Here is a 17,469-nt window from a genome sequence, read left to right on the forward strand (position 1 = left end):
CATGGTCACTTTCCTTTCTCTAGGGATTAAACCAAGGGCTTTGCACAGGCTAGGCAAGTGCTCTACCACTGAGCCACATCCTCCGCACTCTTTACTTTTTATTTTGAGACAGGGTCTCACTAAATTGCTTAGGCTGACCTTGAACATTGAACCTTACTGCTCCCCTGCTGTAGTAGCTGGGATAATATGTACTCACCATTACTATGCCTAGTCTAACCTATCTTTCTATTCTAGGCTTTGTGAGTCTGTGGCTGGGATTCTGCAAACATTTCTGCCCCACCTAGTAGTGGCTGTTGGGATATTTGCTCCTGTCCTCCCCACAGTAGCTTGGAGGGTTAGAGGGAAGGGAGGTCTTGCTCTTGCCTGCTTCCTAGGGGATTCCTCCCTGGGTCCTGTCCCTGTTAGTGTCAGCAACCTTCTTTCTTGTATGCAAGGAACCAACCAACCAACAAAGTCTTCTTCCTTCATAGCTGGCTTTAAATAAAAACTATTTTCTGGCCAATTTCATTGCACCTCCGTGGGGCAGGATGAAATCTACCTCTTCCCTGACCCAGTAACTAAGTGTTTGGCTGCCTCTGGCTCTAGCAACTTCTGTGCCAGGTAAGTTGTTGATATTAAAAGTTCTGTTCTTGGGCTGGGGTGGCTTAGTGGTGGAGCACTTGACTAGCCTGAGTGAAGCACTGGTCCAATATTCAGTACCACAGAAAAATTAAAAATTAAAGATATTGGAGGGAGGGAGTTCTGTTCTTGTCACAAAGCCAATCCAATAATGAGGACAAGATTTTGAGGAAAAGGGATAAAGAGGTTCTATTGCTCTGCTAGCAAAGGAGAAACTCAGGGTAATCCTGTCCCAGAGGCTGTGATTCTGTAAGGGGAACAGAGGGCATTTAAAGAGGTGATTCAAGAGCTACACTCCAGCTGGACCCTGTCAGGAGTCCTAATTCACTTGTTGCTTTGAGAGACTGCCATGTCTCAGATGCTCGAGTGCCAGTCCTGAAGCCTGGACTCCTTCATTCCTGTGGTGTGTTGGCTGAAGGATAACTTGGCCTAGGGCAGGAAAAAGGTTGATATTGTTTCTACCATGATTGGGGAGGGAGAGAAGGAGAAGAGAAAGGGAGTAAACCAACCAAACAAACAAAACCAGTTTTAAAATAAGCTGCAGTGGCTGAGCAGTGAGAGTTATCTTCAAAGCATGGAATGAACACCTGTTATATTTCCTCACTGTCAATGTCTATGGACAATGTCATCTCCAAGCTGCTTCCTTCTGAAACTGGGCAATGAAGGGGGTCCTGGAATGGAACATTATTATCTCCTCTTGTCATTTTTTTGGGTATATACATACACACACACACACACACACACATACATACACATATATACACATATACACACACATACATACACACACTGAGGATTGAACCCAGGGGTGCTTAACCACTGAGCCACATCCCAGACCTTTTAAAATATTTTATTAGACCCAGAGTTTTGCTGAATTGCTAAGTGCCTCACTAAGTTGCTGAGACTGGCTTTGGGAACTTGCAATCCTTTGCTTCAACCTCCTTAGTCACTGGGATTACACCATGCACAACTTCTTTAGGACTTTTATTAGAAGAGATGGAGATGTGATTTCAATCTTGGTGGGGATCTGGAAGAAGCACACTCACATATAGCAATTAATATTTGACTGATTGTCCTGGTTGTCCTACATACTATATTAATCTAGTTTCTTTTGCTATAGCCACATTTTGTCCCTCTCCTTCCCCAGGTTACCAGGAAGGGTCTCTACTATACAGTTTCTTCCTGGGCTCAATTTAAGCATGCTTCTGGGAATTTCCTTATTGAAGTGAGCAATTGGCAACACCCTAACCTATTGCAAGTGAGTTTCTTAGCATAGTTTAACCACTGTCTTTTTTTTTTTTTTTTTTTGACTACTGGAGATTGAACTGAGGGGTATTCAACCACTTAGCCACATCCCAAGTCCTATTTTGTGTTTTATTTAGAGACAGCGTCTCATTGAGTTGCTTAGCACCTCACACTTGTTGTGGCTGGCTTTGAACTCACAACCCTCCTGTGCTAGCCTTCTGAGCTTCTGGGATTATAGGCATGTACCACCACGCCTGGCAACCACTGTGTTTTCTTAAGGTGTGATTTATCTTTTTTGTTTTCCCTCTAGTTTGGGATCCCAGGCTGTACATACCTTCTGTTGCCCATCCAATCCACCAGCTCACTTGCTGGGTCACTTCTTTCCTTTGGATAGTCTGAGAGTGCTTGTCAGGATAATTAGCTCAGCTTTCTATGCTGATGTTCCAGGTGGCAAAGCCTTAGCTCCTAATACCTGCTGTTCTGTGACCACAGCATGTCCAGCTATCTGCAGCTCCATTTCCCATGAAGCTACTCCCATCCATGAAGAAGTCCCAGTTCAGCTCTGTGATGGGCTCATCAGACAAGTCTAACCCGATACAATAGACACTCTCTAAGATTTCAGGCAGTTAGGTTGTAGGGTCTCATTATCATCTAATGGAAACAATGTTGCTGGATTTGAGGTGGACACCACTTTAAGGTTGATCTTGGGGTTGCCTGGTATCTCCCCTCCTCCCAGCAGTCAGCCAGTAGCAACTTCCCTGTTCAAGTAGGACCAAGACTTGGTGAGATCAAACATATTAATGGGTTGTCCTCAAGGGAATTTCTCAACCTCTTGTAGTAAATCACAAGTGACAGTTACTGCCCAAAGGTGGGGTGGGCTGGGGACATCTTTCTGCTGTAGAGTCAAGCTGTTTTGACAAATAGTCCATTGGTCATGGCCCATCTCCCAGTGATGGGTGTCCCCTGGCCACCATCTGACAGATGTCCTGTCAGATCTTAAAAGGGGAGACCATTACTGTCCCCAGGTCATGGTCTAGCAGTCTCAACACCCACTGCCATGTCCTTTTTGGCCAGCCAATCCCCTTGTCCCATGACCCAAGGGGCTGGGAGGCAGGACAGAGGCCAAGTCCTCTTTGCCCATTTCTCTACACCCCAGGCAGCTTTCTTGGGGTTTTCCCCATAGTTCAGGGGTGGAGTGAGCTGGGGCTGCCTGGGGCAGGCCCAGGCCTGCCTGCATGGGGCTGAAAAGATTTACATCTTTCTAAACTTCTGGTGTCCTGCTCTCCTTGCAAATCAGAGGCAGTGCCTTTTTTTTGACCATCAACTTAGTTAACTTAGTTTCTGACTGTTCAGACTCTCTCTTTTTTTTTTTTAGAGAGAGAGAGAGAATTTTTTTTTTTTCCGGCGGACACAAGATCTTTGTTCGTATGTGGTGCTGAGGATCGAACCTGGGCCGCACGCTTGCCAGGCGAGCACGCTACCTCTTGAGCCACATCCCCAGCCCTGACTGTTCAGACTCGTTCTCATACAACTGCACAGCACCCTGCACAGATAGCATTTCTCTCATTTACCTAACTTGGACAGACCAGCTCCAATGGCAAGATTGGACATGGATTCAGAATACCACTCAATGACCAGATTTTGTCACAAACATCATATTTTACTTAGACAGGTTCATACCTGTGTGTGGCTCTTTTAGCTAAGACCTTTTTCAAGAGACTCTCAATCAGTAGGATCAACACAGCATTTCCCTCATCTTAAAGAGCCAATAAGAGATGCAAACAAAAACACAGAAAGGGATGAGCAGAGGGGAGCCCCAAAACCATGTGTCAGAGTCCAGCTCCAACAGGGGGTCTCAGGAGACGAATGGATGGTGAGGAGTCGGTGAAAGTGGGGGTGGAGAAACAACACAGACACCAAAGTGAAGGTCTGAATCCCAATCTTTACTTGTGAAGTTAATCTTATATATTTTTCATTTTGGCAGGCTCACAGTACTTTGTGGTTACAAAACAGGAATCATTATTCAAAGAAACAAAATATTATGTAGCTACAATTAGAATAGAAGAATGTATCTTGGCTTATGCATAAGCAAGCATTTTTACTTTCAGTTCGTGTTTTGCTTTGAGCTGTTTCTGTTTAGTTAACTTTTAATAATAGTTAGAAATGTCCCAAACTCTTGGCCTTGACTATTCTTTCTTGACTTACTGACTGGAACCGGTGCCATGATTACGGCAAGTGGTTAACTTGTTATTAAGTTTAATCAAACAAGAGTAAGAGCACAAACCATTGTGCACAGGAACAAGAACAAGTTGCCTAGTACCAAGCGCTAATCTGTCTTCTTAACATTAATTCTTCTTCTCTAGATTTTAATTTAATTTCTCAAAAACTTCCTTGACAGGAATACAGGGAGTTTTTCATTAGACATTAACAATTTACGCTCCACACCTGAATCATTGCATTTAGAGCAAACAGATCTATTCTTTAGAAGTAGTTGCATTAATTGGGAAAGTCAAGTTTTTTCCTTCATATTTAATGGTCATATGAGAAATCGCAACTATACTTATTAAAGGAATACAAAAACAAACCAGCCCATTCCCAGAAACATACTGCGCTCCTCCAGAGGATGGACGCCTTGCGCCATCCACCTCAGTAGGGCCTTGCCATTGCCTGAGTCAGGGGAGGGGCGCAGCGACCATGGCTGACAGACAGAAGCCTTTAAAACAGACAGCAGATAGGGAAAAAGGCCTGTTTCCCTACTCCTACCTAACCATGACCCCTACACAAATGGTGACACTGATGTCCCCACAAAAAGGGACCAGATGTGTGGCATCAAGGGTCTCTGCAGGCCCACTGGAGAAGCTAACCAGATGCCCAAGGTGTTGCAACTTTACTGCATTCTGTAATTCTACTTTTTCTCAAAGTAGACCAATTGGTGGAGCAACCCATACTGTTCCAGGAGAGAAGGAGGGGGTTCCACAAAGCAAAAGGAGCCTCAGCAGCTACTGGGACAGTCCCTCAGTCCCTCTTACTTACAGGAAGAGCTCCTTGAGTCAACTCAAGGCAAACTCACCATGTCTCCTAAGTCTCCAGTGGTTGGCTCTCAACAAGCTCACCAGACACCCTGCATCTTCAGCATGGGTGCAGAAGACCAGAGTGGTGGGGGTGGGATGAGGGGGTGTTCTTGGGTCCCAAATGAGTCACCAAATGTGATGCCAAAAGCTCAATCCTTGTCCCTGATGCTAACCTAATAATGAAGACAATATTTTGAGAAAAAGGAAAAAGAAGTTCTAATGCTCTGCTAGCAAAGGAGAAACAGGTTACTCCTGTCCCAGAAGCTGTGAGTCTGTCAGGAGGAACAGAGGGCTTTGAAAGAGGTGGTTCAATACAAGAGGATCCTCCTGCCTCAGCCTCTAGTGCCGCTGGGACTACAGGACTGCACCACAGCACCCAGCCAAAATGTTGGCATTTTATGTTGAAAATTTTACCTCATATAGTTTGTTTGGTTTTGGTACCAGGGATTAAACCCAGGGGAGCTTAACTACTGAGCTACATCAATAGCCTCACACCTTTTTTTTTTAAAGACAGGAATTTGCTAAATTGCTTAGAGGCTTGCTAAATTGCTGAGGCTTGCTTTGAATTTGCGATCCTCCTGCTTTAACCTCCTGAGCCACTTGTATTACAGGCATGCACAACCATACCCCAACTCTGCTGAACATTTTACTTCATATAGTTTTTTGGGAGTTTTTGCTAACAACTGATATGCTTAGAGACAGATGCAACCACCACTACCCCAGATGTGCTTCCACTCCACCACCCTTTTAATGAGGGGAGGCAACCCCCAAACCCTAAAATCTGATCTCTTGATTCTTTAATAGGATTCTGGAATAAAGGCACTTTGTGGAAACTTAAGTTCATATAGAAAAGCATAATGATTATTATATGAGAAAGCTCTCTTCTGTGTTATTAACTTATTTTTTATATCAAGATACTAATCTCATGAAATGTTTAAACTAATGAGAAACAGTTCATGTGACTAACTTTATCTCCTTGCATCTCTTACGTTTTTTAACGGTATGTTGACTTTTGATTCCCATGCCCTTTCTGATGGCTCTGGTTTGTACTAAGGTCTTGGTACACTGCAGTGTAGGCCAACCATTTCCTGAAATGTGAAGCCCTGGCGTTGTCAGGGAGAGTGGGCAGCTGAAGCTCCAAACCTGGTTCTTGTGTTCCCACAAAAGAAGATGGAACTTCAGACACCCAAAGCTATGCAAGAGAACTTCATTACAAGTGCAAAAAAAGTGAGGCTCAAGCAGCGAGCACTCTAGAGACAGTGGGTTGTCTCTGTGCAGAGAATGACAAAGGACACAATGCCACTTCTAAATTTATTACTGTTAGATGTTTATCTTGAGAACCGCACTTTTTTTGCCAAGCAGGTGTTCAACTCCTCCTTCATTGCTGGTGGTGGAGTTTTTGTCCCTAATTGTTCCTCTCGGAAACTGTCACGATGGCCATCTTATTGTTCCTCTCGGAAACTGTCAGGATGGCCATCTTATTGGGGTGGGGGCTCATCTACAAGTCAAACCCATGTTAATGTGGGTATTGGGGTCAGTGTCAGTCAAAATTGACCTTGGTGCACCTGAGTTACTAAAAAACCTGCCTTCCAGAATATATGGAGGCCCCAATAGCCATAATTTTTCACTTGACCCTGATCTTGGTGAACCCTGAGGTCCTTTTAATGAGAGTTAGTGCCAAGAATCCTTCTTTCTCAATATTTCCCCAATTAGCCACTACCCACTCTCCATTAGCTCCTTTCCTTTCTATTTGCTTATTTGCAAGATCTGTGTACCAATGTTTTTCCACAGGTTATATGCAGCAAGTTACTTACTCATTTGCCATTTAAAGAAAACTTTAGGTGGGTGCGGTGGTGCACACCTGTAATCACAGTGGTTGGGAATCTGAGGCAGGAGGATCTCAGGTTCAAAGCCAGCGTCAGCAACTTAGCAAGGCTTTAAGCAACTTAGCAAGACCCTGTCTCTAAACAAAAATATAAAAAAAGGGCTTGGGATACTGCTCAGTGGTTAAGCCCTTGGGTTCAATCCCTAGTACCAAAAAAAAAAAAAACAAAAAAACCACTTTAATAAAAAGTAAACCTGTGACCTTGCCATGCATTCCACTAGTCATTACCAACTACTCCTTAAAGTTCTCTCAGGAACCCACACGCAGAAAGTTTTGTGAACTTGCACTCTTTTTGAGCAAATATACACTAGTTGTGACCAAAACCAGCTTCATGTTTTATAGTAACTGCTACAGTCAAAGTTATCAAATCTTTGTAAAATAGAAAAGTATTTAAAAATTATTTTTCTACTGACATTTCTAATTCAATCAAGAATTTTTTTTTTTAAAAAACTATATACCAAAGTATTTAAAGAAAGAATTATATGAAGGGCTGGAGTTGTAGCTCAGTGGTAGAGCACTTGCCTAGCACATGTGAGGCACTGGGTTTGATCTTCAGCACCACATAAAAATAAACAAACAAAAGAAAGTAATTGTGTACATCTATAACTAAAAACATTTTTTTTTAAAAAACCTATATGATGTCTGGGATTTACTACAGAATAACTGGGGGCACATTGTAGAAGGGGGTAGATATGAAAGAATATTGGCCACGTATTGGTGATTGTTGAAGTTCAGTGGTGGGTACAACAGGTTTGTTATACCAGTACCTCTGTGTTTGCATGTTTGAAGATTTCCATAATCAAAACTTAAAAGGAAGAAAAAACAGATTTTTCTGAAACACTCAATTAATGATAAAAGAATGATGATGGAGTTGTTCTGAAGGAATAAGAGCCAAAGTTCATATTAAAATTTAAATCACAATTCCTCATCTATTGAAAGTCATTTTTTTAAAAAGAGAGAGAGAGAGAAAGAGAGAATTTTTTTAATATTTATTATTTAGTTTTCGGCAGACACAACATCTTTGTATGTTGTGGTGAGGATCGAACTCGGGCCGCACGCATGCCAGGCAAGCGCACTACCGCTTGAGCCACATCCCCAGCCCCTTGAGGGTCATTTTATGACACTAATGGACATGAACAGCTGAGATTACTGTGTATATTCATGGAGATGTGCAGGCTCACGGAGGAAGGAAGTTATCAAAAGGTCAGTGGGGGCTTGGGATATAGCTCAGTTGGTAGAGTGCTTGCTCTGCATGCACAAGGCACTGAGTTCGATCCTCAACACCACATAAAAAAGTAAATAAAATAAAGGTTTATTTTTTAAAAATCAGTGGGATTTATTTATACAAACATCTTCAATGTAGCCTTCCTCTAATGTCTTAGCGATGCCTGTGGGGTGTTTATTTATTTATTTATTGGCTTTTTTAAAAAGTCTTCAAGTCTTCTGGGATTTAAAATTTAAATATTAGGTTTAAAATAATTTGGTCTTAAATAAATAATTTTAATGCTTAAACTAAATTATTAATTTTAACTTATTTTAATTTAAAACAGAAAATAATTATTTGAAATAAAATAATTTAAATGAATAAACTGAAAATGTAAATTATTTTAATTTAAAATCTAAAGTTATTATTTGAAATGAAAAGAGCATGGAAACAAAATGCTAACAGAAGCTGAATTCAATATTTCACAGAAAAACATTAGTGCTTTGTGATCCTCTCAATTTGGACTATGAAGACAGAAAGAAAAAAAAAACAAGCAAAACAAAATGAGTAATTGCTGAGACATTAGGGAAAAGCTACATTAAAGTTGTTTGCTTGGAAACATTGATTAAATTTGTAATAAACAAGGTTGTCACTTTTTAATGACACTGTGGAGAGCAGGCTGTGCCCTGCCCATGATATGCAGTTTTCAGGCCGTGCTTGAACCTGAGTTTGCCTTGACCTTCTCCATTTTGACTGAAGTGTAGAGGTTGAGTGACTCTACACTCTGTTTGTACAGTAAACAGCTCCATTTGTTTGGCACAACCATAAGACACAAACGGGTAAGTTAATCAAACTAATAAAAATGAGCTCCTATGGACTTTTCAAACTAATCAGACGCACGAGGATGCATGGGCATATCAAACTCCATTCAGGAAAACCAGGTCCGTGATCTTATTGAACACACCAGATCACTGAATGAAGCAATCCACCTGGTTACTCCTTATGAGCTTTGTTCAGAAAAATCTCCATAGTCATAGTGACCAACCTCTAGATCTCTGCCCTCAGGCTTTAGCAGTTTCTCCTGCTCAACTCTCACAGCCCACTCCAAGCTGACATCTCAAGCTGACACTCTGACACTGCCCTCTTTCTGGACCATGGCTTAGAATGAACAAGTTCCTGCACTTTGACAGCTCTGAACCCTGAACAAGTTCTTAGTCTGGTTCCTAATCTTTTTTTTTTTGGGGGGGGGAGTGGGCTGGGAGGGAGCATGGGGGATTGAACTCTGGGGCACTCAACCACTGAGCCACATCCCCAGCCCTATTTTGTATTGTATTTAGAAACATGGTCTCACTGAGTTGCTTAATACCTCACTTTTGCTGAGGCTGGCTTTGAATTTGAAATCCTCCTGCCTCCGAAGCCCCTGGGATTACAGGCGTGTGCCACTGTGTCTGGCTCCTAATCTTATCTGATTGTCAAGAGTGACTCTTTGCATTTATTCTTTCATACATAACTGCTCTCTGATTTTAGCTTGATGAACCCCCCATCTAAATAATTATATATAGTTGATAGATAAATAGATATTCTGAAACATATATTTTTTTTCTGTAAAGTGTGATGGGTTATCATTATTAAAAATTAAGATTGGAATAAAAGAATTTGTTTTTGCCCAGTTTATGACTACAGGAGACCCACAGTATTCAGTAAACTCCACAGATGAAAGAGGTATAGCTTGTGAATTTATCATTATCCAATAAATTCTGACATTGTGGAAAGATACAAACATATTTGGTCTATGTTAATGATATAATTTGCCCAGGACAGATGCCATAAGCTTAACATATTCAAAGTTAGTAGCAAACATCTGACTCGTAGAATATATAAACTTTTCAAAGTTTGATGCTGTACCATTGAGCTACATCCCCACCCCTCAAAGTATTTTTCTTAGTAATTGTATGAACACAGATATTGCTCAGAGGGCAGTTCTTCTGGTAGATGTGTCATAGAAGGATGCTTTGTTCCTCGTTAAACAACTAACTCTCACATGTAAAATGCATGAATCTAGGTAGAATTATATTGTCAAAAAGCACAATTTGGAGTTGTCACTTTGTATAAGATATGTTCTGAAGTTGTCACTTGTGTAGCATATGTTCAGACAGGCCAGCCACAAGAACAGGAAAATACTTTTATGTGCTTGATTCTAATAACAAATAAAATCAGGACACCTTGGGCTGGGGATGTGGCTCAAGCAGTAAGTAGCATGCTCACCTGGCATGCGCGGGGCGCTGGGTTTGATCCTCAGCACCACATAAAAATAAAATAAAGATGTTGTGTCCACTAAAAACTAAAAAATAAATATTAAAAATTCTCTCTTTCTCTCTTTAAAAAAATCAGGGCACCTATTTTTTCATTTCTCTTTTTTCCATAAATTTATTTTGAAAACATTTTACAAAAGCATCAATTTGTTACAGTTTGTGGGGAAACCAACCTGTCCTTCAGCTGCAGGGAATGCATTTCCCATAGAAATCCTCACATGCTCACATGGTTAAAAGGTCCTGAGTTGAAGCTTAGCTTTCAAAAATCAAAAATTTGGAAACAACCAAAATACTGACGGACAAGAGAAAGGAGAAATAAATTTTAGAATATGCATATGCTGGGAAGTGGTTCAGTATGTTACATGAATTAAACCAGAACTGCATATATCAACATGAATCAATCTCAAAAACATGTTGGGAAGAAAAGGAAGTTGTCATGGGGCTGAGGCTGTGGCTCAATGGTAGAGCACTTGCCTAGCATGTGTAAGGCACTGGGTTCGATTCTCAGCACCACATATAAATAAATGAATAAAATAAAGGTCCATGCATCTAAAAAAATATTTAAAAAAGTAAAGGAAGCTGCCAAAGGAGAGCTATAACATGATACCACTCAGTAACAGGTTGGATCAGACAATGACAATCTTACATATACTCATTTTTATAGGTGTACCTTAGGGATGGTATAAATCCCTATGGAGATTAGCCACTTGGGAAAGACTGGAGGAAAAGCAACTGAGGAGTTATTTTATTTCTTTGCACAAATTTGAGGTGAGGGTGACAAACTGCTATGATTTGGTAGAGTTGGGTGGAGGTGACAGTAAGATTTAGTTGTTATTTTCTTATTCTTCTCTGTATGTTCAAAATTTTCACAAATATGACTCTGGAACCTTCACTTAAATTTTTTTGTAGTTGTAGATGGACAGAATGCCTTTATTTTGCTTGTTTATCTTTATGTTTAAGGATCGAACCCAGTGCCTAACACATGCTAGGCAAATGCTGTGCCACTTTGCTACAGCCCCAGCCTTATCCAGCCCAAACCTTCACTTTTATACATATTATTCTCTTCAAAATTATGAACATCTTTGCATTTTCAAGACGAGTAAGTTTAAAGAAAGATATAAAGGGAAAAGTAAAGCAGGCAGCATATGGGCATAACCAAATCATGTGACATTCATACTGCAGAAATGCAGGATGGGAATTCTGGTAGGGTTTGCACTGTCCCTTTTTATCCCAGCTGATCCAGGGTCTCAAATCAAACGCAAAGGTCAACCAATAGCAACGTTGATAATTCTTATTCTCTTTTTTAGATCTGATTTTTCCTAGTCTCTTTTTTACCTTATCAATAGCTTATGTGTATTTCAGGGCAGTGACACGTGCTGAGATCCATTCTAATTTTGTCACCTCTTCATCGTCCACTGGAATGATCCAAATGGACTCTCAGATAGATGCCCTCTTCCAACACTGGGCAGCTGTCTTACTAAAGTCCTCTCTTTGTAGGAACAATATATCAATAAAGCAACTACAATAAACAGAAAATAGATTCTAAGAAAACTTTCAAGCAAATAACGAACTGTAACTTTTCTCCCTGATGGCTTTTGTACATATTGAATTATCACCTATACCTGAGTCTAAAGTACTTGTGAAAGCAGTGATTTTTCCATGTATAAGTTGAGTCTTAGCCTAGAGACTTGGTGAGTGGTCTTTGATACCCTGAAATGGAACCTTTTCTTACAGGAAACTGTGTTCATTCCAAAAGTCCAAAGTGAGATTCTAGGATTCTGGTGTGGATTGTGAGAACCTCGGAGAGACACAAGTGCTAGAATAGATACCTGATATTCGATAGAACACGTAGGTAATGCCAGGTGACAGTGTTTAAGGAAATTGGAAAGTCGCCACAGTACACTCACTCCCTTATGATAGGAGTGTCTAAGTCTGTGCTTCTTTATTCTCCAACTGAATGCCTCGTTCGCACTCAAAAGCATAGGCTGAGCGAATCCATTTATGGAGCAATTCAAGGGCTACAAGATTCTGATTGCCGGGTTGCTCTTTCTGGTTTGGGTGAGTACTTCCTTCGCCTCTGATTCCTCTCATTGTTGGCTCATTTCTTCTTTCCATATGCAACCTCCAGTTTAGATCGTAGGAGAGAGGATGAATGGAAGCTACTTTTTCTAGAATCCAATGACCTCGACCTCATTGGATTCTAGAAAAAGTAACTGCACGGTGGAATGTCAGTTTAAGGAAGAGGGTGACCAGGTTGGATCTTGAGCTCCATCAGGGAATCTAACACAAATTCAGAATGTAATGTCAAAAAGCTGGTTCCCCTGCCTCCCGAAGAAACCAATAACTCAAGAAACAGAGTAATGGGGAAGGGGCTTACTGGCAACAAGTCAGCAAGTTGGAAAATGGGGACTGTGGTCCTTAAGAGCCATCTTGCTCAAGGGACTCAACTCAGCACAATGCTTACATAGGGATTTGGAGGAGGTATACTATTATTCTCAAACAGATAGGTGGGACGCCAGAAGTGATCATAAATTTCTAGGTCGTCTGCTTTTCTGACTACATGGTACTGCTATCTGAAGGTCACCAAATACTCTGAGTCTTTCAGAGACCAGAAAAAATACTATCAGCAAGTCCCTTTTTCCAAAATAGCTACCTTGCAATTAATCAATAAGATACAGAACAAGGGAAAAGAGCAAGAGGCAGTTATTATTATTATTATTATTTTTTGCCAGAGAACAGTTTTAACTTATTAGATGGATTCAATCTGAGGTAGCATCGACAGCAAATAGGAAAAGAATCATCGTACATCATTCAACTATGTGATCTCCAAAATTAGTCATTTTAAAAGTCAACTAAACTGAGGCCAGAGGATCACAATTTGAAGGCCAGCCTCAGCAACTTAGTAAGTCCCTAAGCAACTTGGGGAAACCCTGTGTCAAAATTAAAATAATAAATAAATTAAAAGGGCTGGGGGTGTTGTTTAATGGGTAAGCACCTCTAGGTTCAATCTCTGGTATCAAAAAAGAAAAGGAAAAGGAAAAAAAACAATCAACATTACAATCAACTAAAACTGAGAGATGCCAGAAGGTTTATTTGGGTTTCCTCTCATGTGTAAGAAGTTACTATGGGGAAATCTCAATGGAGGGGAAAAAAAAAGCAATTCATGCTGTTCATAGTTTTCTCACCTTCCAAAAGCTTTTATGTTTCTTTTTGCCCCAGTGTAAAAGAAAGAGATCGAAGTCTATGGTGTTCAGTTCTGCTTTATATCAGAAAAAAGAAATCCTGACTAGAAAAAGAGCAAGTGAGCAATTGAATGGAGTGACGCTTTATTGCTACACTGAGGAACCTGGGAAAGGCCAGAGAATGCATTTCCCTGTCCATTAGTTAACATTCAGCTTTCAATGATAGATAATTTTGAGCTCTAAACTCATGATGTGGCACTCAAAAAACAGTAGGATGTTTTGCATGGAAACAGAGATTTCTGACTTTTCTTAGAAAGTGGATGATCTTCAGAAAGGCTTGACAAGTCAGTCTTCAGCCTAAGACCAATGAAAGAGTTAAATAGAAAAATCCTAGTACCTTAATTATAGGTCCGAAGAAGGTGTCCATTTCATTTCCAGAGTAACCTTGTCCATGTGAAAGGGTGAGCAAGACTTCTTTGGGTCTCAGCCAGAACTTTCTACCTTGTAAAAGTAGTTAAGCTACAACACAGATAAAAATCTTAAATTCTCAATAAAAGTCAAAGATACCACACCTGAGTGATCTTGATCCAAGTTGAGAGATGGAAATTTCCATCACCCTCAGAAGCCTCCTCTCATGCCCCCTTCATGTCACTCCCACCCTCACTTCTTTCCAAGGTAGCCTATACCTTGACTTATGACAATATAGTTTAATTTTGCCTGACTTTGAATTTCTTAGAAAAGTAATCACACCATGTACTTGTTTATGTGTACATTCTTTGAGATCATTTGCTCTTTGTTGGGGGGTGAAGCACTGGGGGTTGAATCAGGGGCACTTAACCACTGAGTCACATCCCCAGCCCTTTTTATTTTGATTTTGAGAACGGATCTCACTAAATTTCTTAGGACCTCACCAAGTTGACTTTGAACTTGCAATCCTCCTGCCTCAGCCTCCTGAGCTGCTGGGATTACAGGTGTGTGCCATCGTGCCCAGCAATTTGCTTATTCTTTAATTGTATTTTTTTCTTGCTGTTCCTTGTATATTTTGAATGTTAGTAATATTTTAACTTATTCTTCAGTTTGTTTCTTCCCTCTGTTGATTGTTTCCTCTGTTATGCAGAGTTTTCTTATTTCAACATAATAGTGTCTTAGTTCAATAAAATAGACAAATGGAATTGGTCTATTTTCTGCTTTGGTTGCCTTACTTGGGTATCTTTTCAAAAAAATACTGCCTATATCAATATCTTAAGATATTTCTGCTATGTTTTCTTTTGGTAGTTTTATATTTACTGGTCTTCCATGTAGGACTTTGATCCATTTTGAGTTTTTGTTTTGTTTTGTTTTTGTTTTTTGGGTTTTTTTTTATATGGTGAGAGAGAGGATCCAGTTTCATTCTTCAGCATATGAATATCCAGTTTTCCCAGTACTGTTCAAAGAGACTGTTCTTTCTTCAGTGTTTGTTTCTGGCACCTTTGCCAAAGATCAGTTGGCTGTGATGAGTGGGTCGATTTCTGGGTTCTCCATGTGTCAGCTTTAATGCCCATATCGTGCTTCACTGGTTACTTCAACATTGTAATATGCTTTGAGGTAAGGTATTGTGAGGTCTCTGGCTTTACCCTCTTTGCTCAAGCTTACTTTAGCTATTTGGAGTCTTTTACAATTTCACATTCATTTAGAACTTTTTTTTTTCAATTTCTGTGAAGAATGCCATTGGGGGATTACATTGTATGTGTAAATTGCTCTGAGTTGTCTAAACATGTTTACAACATTAAATTCTTCCAATCCATGAACTTGGGATAGCTTCCCATTTTTATTTATTTATTGCCGTGTCCTCTTCAATTTCTTCTATCAGTGTCTTATATAAAATTGTGGTGGTCTTTCACTTTCTTAGTTAAATTTATTCCTAGAAATTTTATTATTTTGTGACTATTATAAATGTGATCACTTTCTTGATCTCTTTCTCGGCAAGTGTATTACTGGTGTTTAAAAATGGTATTGATTTTTGTATATTAATTTTGTGTGTCTTGTGACTTTACTGAATGAGTTTAAATTCTCACAATTTTTTGGTGGAGTCTTTAGGTTTTTCTACATATATTATATTTTTCTTTGCCACATCTGCTGTGAGAATGAAGACCATTCTCAGCAACCAGACTATTCATATTCCAGAAAATTGGTATGACTCTGAAGGGATGAGCCACTGAGGAAAGTACCTTTCATTATATTTAAGTAGTTTCTTTCTTCTTCTGTTACTTGGAGTTCTAACTAGGAATGGATACTGACAAATCAGGGGCCATTTCAGCATCTATTAGTAAATTCGCATGGGCTATTTCTTTTTCATCTTTAGACTTTGAGATAGTACATTGCATTGGTAGATTTCTTATTTAAAAAAATATTTTTAGTTATAGATGGACACAATACCTTTATTTTATTTGTTTATTTTTTGTGGTGCTGAGGCTCAAATTTGGTGCCTCACATGTGCTAGGCAAGTGCTCTACCACTTTACTACAGCTCCAGACCCAGCATTGACAGATTTCTTGATATTGAACCACCTTTGTGTTTCTGAAATAAAAACTACTGGAATAAAGTCTATTATCCATTTGTTTTATTGTTGTATTTTATTTAGAATTTTCATATCTGTAAATGAACATGAGATAGGGTTGCTGTTGGTATCAAGAGCAGGTGGTAACATAAAATGAATCAGGGAGTTCCTATCTTTTTATGGTCTGCAGTTCAGGTTGTTTGAACTGATTTGTACTCTATAAGCAATCTCTGAGAGTTCCCAGGGACCTCCATCTATTAATACCAGGTACGGTGGCATTTAGGCTAACTTTGTGGGTATGTGATAGCGTCTCATTGTGGTTTTCAATTACCATTACCTAATCATTCAGAATTTCTGGATGTTGTCTTTTGCAAAGGGTCAGTTCAAGTTTTTGCTTATTTTTCTGTCAAGTTGTCTGTATTCTTTCTAAATCATAGGATTTCTTTATATATCCTGGTTCTTAGTGCTTAGTTAGTTGTATGTCGCAAATATCTTCTTCCTTGCAGTTTCTTTCATTTGCAACAGGATCTTTAATAAACCATTCAATGACATTTAACAAATGGTATCTTTTCTTAACTTTAAGCAAGTTGGATTTGTCAATTATCAAAGTTATGTTTAGTTTTCTTCATCTAAAATGTGTGAACATAGTCTCTGTAAGTGCATGTGACCAAATGACAGAGGCGGGAGATGGGAAGCAAACCTCGGATCATTTGGAAAGGCTTACAAGTTGGTGTTCACTGCTTATCTTCTTTTCTCTGGGACCCACTGAGACCTAGAGCTTCACTATTTGGTCTTCTCCCTCCAGGACTCATCTGCAATGGGGAAGGGTAAAGTCCAGGGCCCAGAATTTCAGTATTTGCCTCCTTCCTTGAGGACCCATTGGGGTTGGGAAGGGGCAAATATTTGCTTTTGGTGGAGATGCTGGGGTGAATCTGGGAAGGGATAAAAGTTTGCTTTTTTCCTCAGGGCCCATTGCTAACAGAAAGGATGTTCTGGAAGAGGTTTAATGTTTGGCTAATTTCCCCTCTCTCCTCCCAAGTCACACTGTCCCTTCGTTTTTTCTGAGGAGCTGTCTTGTAGGCATATTGTTTTCCATAATCCTTCAGTCTCCTATTTGTCACCTAAAAATCTTCATAGTTTTTGTCTTTCATGTTTGTCCTTTCATCTACTTAGAGTGACTATTTGTAAATACTCTATTCTCTTATTCTGTTTGTCTATTCATATACCACTTATTAATTATTAATGCTTTATGGTAAGACATTTTTATGAAACTTAATTTCACTGATAAATAGCAAGTCTTAGTATTTGGTAGAATAAGTTTTTTGAGTTTACTGTTCTTTAAAAGTGTCTTTCTCAGACTCCCCCCCCCAATTCCTTTCTCCTCCTCCTCCTCCTCCTCCTCCTCCTCCTTCAAGT

General features: G+C 39.8%; 1 protein-coding gene across 3 annotated transcripts in view; it reads left to right on the forward strand.

Annotated features, from left to right (window-relative positions):
- The first annotated feature begins 517 nt into the window (after window positions 1-517).
- LOC107147108 (NXPE family member 3-like) overlaps window positions 518-17,469 on the forward strand; it is a 68,975-nt gene continuing 52,023 nt past the window's right edge. For 2 of the 3 annotated variants that reach the window (XM_048790035.1, XM_048790036.1), the window contains exons 1-2: window positions 518-600; window positions 1,766-1,876. The gene's annotated coding sequence lies outside the window, so the exon portion shown is untranslated. The remainder of the gene's footprint in view (window positions 601-1,765; window positions 1,877-17,469) is intronic. The other variant, XM_048790034.1, reaches the window with a different exon arrangement.

The sequence above is a fragment of the Marmota marmota genome, unplaced genomic scaffold (assembly GCF_001458135.2).
Source record: "Marmota marmota marmota unplaced genomic scaffold, marMar, whole genome shotgun sequence".
NCBI lineage: Eukaryota > Metazoa > Chordata > Mammalia > Rodentia > Sciuridae > Marmota > Marmota marmota.